At 37.6% G+C, this 5,000-nt stretch overlaps 1 pseudogene; it reads left to right on the forward strand.

The window, feature by feature from the left end:
• Nucleotides 1-1,486: 1,486 nt before the first annotated feature.
• Nucleotides 1,487-5,000, forward strand: part of LOC138044548 (52 kDa repressor of the inhibitor of the protein kinase-like) — a 6,847-nt pseudogene continuing 3,333 nt past the window's right edge.

The raw sequence follows: 5,000 nt of genomic DNA on the forward strand, positions 1-5,000 counted from the left end.
CTATTGGTTAAAAATAAGCGTGAGAAGAAATCTTAAATTGCATATGCAACCATTATTGGCGCAAGTGACATTGAAAGCGGAAATGAGAGCCACTGAATTACTTTTCCACAAGAGACATGTATTAGACCAGATGTGTGTGTTCCTAAGACTTCCTCAACTTATGAAGTAGCAAACATTTCAGGAATTAAAAGTTAAGAGAAGGGAGGAAAGTTATCCGTCATGAATATAATAATACCAACAACATAAAAATGTGTCGAGTTCATGTGCTCTTTCTGATACGCAGCCTTCGAGATTATGGCGCTGTTAACTTTTCCAGTTTTGACTAAAATATAACTGGCCTTTTTTTCAAAGGAAATAGCACTTATTTCGTCTTTTAACGTTTTCCATTAAAAAAAGTTGCACGTGCAGCTCAAACAATTTTCTCACACTCATGACTACCTTCGCTTTTAGGAACTTTTGATAAAAAATAAGCTAATTTTCCCCGCTCTGGGCCAAAACCCGAGGAGGCAACCTAGAAGGCCCCACGTAAGAAAGAACAATATTTAAATTAATATGTAAATTGGTAGACATTGTATAGGGGGGGGAGCTGCTCAACCAAGTGCGCAAGGTGGTATCGATATTGTTCTCCGAGTTCGCGAGATGTTCTGGGTAGGTAGAAAGTCACAAGGAGCATCGATATCGAAGCGCTGTTAGATTCAAGGTGAGTAATTTTCCAATATTTACAGCGATTCCTATTACTTTGAAAATCATATTGCCTGGGTCAGAAATCGATTTTTCAGGCACAATTCATTAACAGGGGCGACAATTTGTCAGACACAAATGAACTCAGAAATGGGCGAAAGACTGCCATCCATATTATCTTAGGCGGGGCAGATGTAGTGAAAACTAGTACCAGTGCTGCGGATTAATCATCATCATTATATCTTTGTTTATTTATTTCTTGATCGCGAGTAGGCGGTATCCTGAGAATCCAGCAGCCTGATTGGCCGTGGGAGCGGGCAGAAAACCTCGGTCACGGTAACCAAGGCGCTAAGCGAAGAGCGGAAATGCGAATTTAATGGGTGAAGTTTTAATTTGTTTTAATCGTTTTTTGCCGCTTGTTGCTTTATGAACAGTGGTATTTTTGAACTTTTTGACAAAAAAGTATCAGATCCTCATGTACCCATACCATACGGACTTCTTGAAATGAAACTAATACAATTAAATGAAGGCGAAAACCTGAAGCAAGCGCTGCTCCGGAAAGGGATCTGTATTGATCGCGGTAACAATACTCTGAAGATGAACAACAATCATAAGTATTCAGAGGCGGATCCAGGGGAGGGGTTGAGGGGGTTGCAACCCCCCCCTTTGAGCAGCATTTGTTTGTTTTTTTGTTTGATTCTTCCTAAAATAATAAAGAAAATTGTTTTTTTACGAAGTTGATTCACTTCCACCATTCGACCGCTTGTCAAGCTATGAAAAGATAATAAATATTTCGCGACTTTTGTGCTGGATATTACTTGTAAGACGGTCGTTTTAGGATCAGATATAACAGGCGATATGAACAGGTGACATTCATTCAAAGTAAACGAGTGGGATTGGGACCAAGCGAATGTTTGAGTATTGCTGAAATGTGTTCAACGTTGGGAAATGAAGAAAATAACAGATTTTTATACAAAGAAATCAGGTAAGTTCGTGGTTCCTTTTAAAAAAAGTCATTTAATTTAATTCTTTTACACCAATAACTATTTTCAACAGTCAATAGCCTCGACATACCGTGCAATTCGTAAATAAAGTACGTTTTCCATCGCACCGCCATCTTGAACAGAAAATCATTTCTTTTGAATATAAACATTTTTCAGGTCCAGCGAAATCAAGGCCTGAACAATCCGCGAGTAATGAAGGTATTCAGGAAAGTAAGCAGAAATAAAATTTCCATTAAACCGAGAAATATACATTAAAATTGATCATGTTATTAATTAATACTTCACTAAGAGAACTGTCATCATAAACACAGAAAGCAGCTGTTCTGCTCCTCCTAACAAGCTACCAAAACTCAGCATCTCAGACGATCAAGCTGGAGTGTCCGAGATCGAAGGTAGAATATTCTTATTTTTATTTATCTGAATGGTGAACTTATTTTGCTGACCCAACCGACCAGTATTAGGAAAGAGTAAATTCAAATGATACAATAAGTCCGGGGAATTCCAAGTAAGACTGACTGGTATTAATTTCGTTTTGTACACAGCTTTGCCTGATGAAGTATTAGTCGAGGTGTTTAAAAACTTTTGTCTTAAAGAAATTCTTAAAACATTGTGCCTGGTCTCAAGAAGGTGGAGGCACATTGTAAACGATAATAACATTCTGTGGAGTTGCTTCCTTCTTGATGAGTGGCACATAAGATATTTAAGTGAAGAAAACTTTATTAACAACATGTCACACTCCAGTGGGTTCAGATATTTTTCCATAACAAATATCGAAATGAGAACATCAGAAAGGAGGCTGGAAACATTACTAGAAAATAGACTAGGATTTTCTAAACATCTGAGATATTTGGATTTAAGTGGGCAACCGATATCATCCCTTAATTTCCTATTGACTGAGTCCTTCCCTCTTGAAACCTTGATCCTTAATGACTGTCACAAAATAAATACCTGTCGTTGTACTGCAGTTTTAATGCAAACAAGACGCCTACAAGGGCGTATCCGTGGAATGCGCAAACAGTTAACACAAATTGTCCAGTTACAGTGAACTTCAAGTACAGGTAGACTTCGGAAAATGGCGAAAGATTACTAGAAAGATACATCTGTAATATAACTTAAAGTTTTTTGTTGTAAAAACTCATTACTAATGTTACTAAATTTGCAAATGCAAACATCGAAGCCCTATTAGCAGGTTATCAGGATACGGGATCTTATATTTATTTATTTTTTGGAAGGAGACTTAATTCAAATCCTACAGTTTTACTTGCTTCGTTAACTCCTTTCATCCAAAAATTACAGGATCAGCCTTAAATCATCTGAAAAACTTATTACAAATCACAGTTCAACAACTTATCATCCTGGGCCAGTTGTTCAGAAACTGGGTTTTAAAACGAGTTTTATCCTCTACTCCCAAATGCTGTTCAAGGCTGATATTCAGAAAAACTTTACATTAGAAGAAGTCAATCTTGAAAAACAAAAATAAGCAAAGGAAACTGTGACCAAAAAGTTGAAAACATGAAACAAAAGTTTACGCTTATCCTGGATTAAGGTAATTGGCATTCGAACAACTGGGCCCTGTAATCGACGTCTGGTTCTGTAATCCTGGTTTAGTTCCTTGCAAACTGTATAAATTTGCCGTGGCGAAGACAAGAAGACAACATCCGTGCTCTGTTTCTCTCAATGCTCAAAAATTCCGTAATTGCGTGTTGTATAGTCCAGTCCAAATTTCTAATTTTACAATTCCATAATCTTGATTTCAGTAACTTGGTACCAAACGTTCCACAATAACTTGAAATCTCGTTAAGAAAAATCCTTAAATCCAGTAGTCCAGTCCGGATTGAGATCGCCAAAACTGTCTCTATCATCGATTCAAAATTCAACAAAAGCTACAAGTAGTAAATAGTTATCAGAAACTACAACAGTTCGTCCTGATTCTACACTCGAGCTGAACAAAAAACCCAAAAAACCCTTGTCATCGTTTTTGAGAGAACAGACAAACAGCCGAAACTGTTTTGTGCCTGCCCCTTACGGCACTGAAAAAGTACCGTACGTTGTACAATAGTACTTGACCGTAGCCCTTGGTCAAGAAACTAATCTTAGCCAAAAGCCCGAGAAGCGATCAGGATACGGGATAATTAGGTAAAAAAATTGTGGGGATACGGGATTTTTTTTAAAGTAAGAACGCATTGCGTGTGGTAGTGCAGTAACTTGACAGTGTTTTTTTCCATAACTGTCAACTGAGCGGCGTTTTGTTTTTTCCAGGAGATTCAAGTCCTTGCACAATATGTAGCTCTAATAGTACACGACATTGTTTGGTATCGTAAATCATTACGGTGCCATGGTAGACATCTTTGCTATATACCCTCTAAGAAGACATGTGGTTCAGTAAAATACTAAGCCCAGAACGATTGAAGAAAATAACAGGAAATCGAGAAACATTTGGCTTCAAAGCCGATATGTTGATCATTTACAACTTCTTTTTCACCACAAGCTTAAGCGTGTACTCTGAGCTTCTGACACCTTTCCAAGACCAATCTTACTAAACCTTTTTTCCCCCTTTCCAGCGGGGTTAGTATCTGGATGGGGGACGTTAAAATATGCGACTTTTGCTGTCAGGAACATACGCCCAAAAATTCTATTTTAACGCTCAAAAATGCGAACAAAGCAAGGTACAGATTTTGCTAGCCTGCTTTATGCAAAACAAATATTGACGAAAAAGTAAATAAATATTAATATGTAGTTTTTAAGGAGAGCTGCGAAGGAAGTTTTAGGAAGTGTCGATCGAGAATAAAACAATTTGCCATCAGCGAAAAACATTTCGGGAGATTTTTGTTACGTTCCATCAGAGTTCAATTTTTCTATCGTACTTTAGGTCATACAAGTAAAATCGCAAAATCGGAAGTGATATCGATTTTAGCGGCCGCCTGTGATCAAGTTATACCTTGCGTGTTTACTGACAACTCACGAAACAAAGGATACATCTGTGACAAAATGACGGCATAACACCTGGTTTTTGTTAGTGCGTTTTTTTTTCTTTCAAGTGTTATAAAGTTCGACAAGATCTATGTGCGAATTTAACATAAAGATCACAATCGTTGATGCTAGTTCAAGTGTCAGCTGAAGTTAAGCTCCTCCGAATGAGGTTAGTACTTGGATGGGGGACGGCTGCGAAGTCCCCGTGACGGCGATAGCTAATTCGTTTTTTTTTAAACTTGATTTCATTTTTTATCTTGTTTGGCCGTTCAAAGCTATTTTTTAATTTTCTTTCTACGTCAAAACGGCGAACAAACTGGTTCCCAAGAAATATTGGAGTACGTA

Source organism: Montipora capricornis, chromosome 4, assembly GCF_036669925.1.
Source record: "Montipora capricornis isolate CH-2021 chromosome 4, ASM3666992v2, whole genome shotgun sequence".
Lineage (NCBI taxonomy): Eukaryota > Metazoa > Cnidaria > Anthozoa > Scleractinia > Acroporidae > Montipora > Montipora capricornis.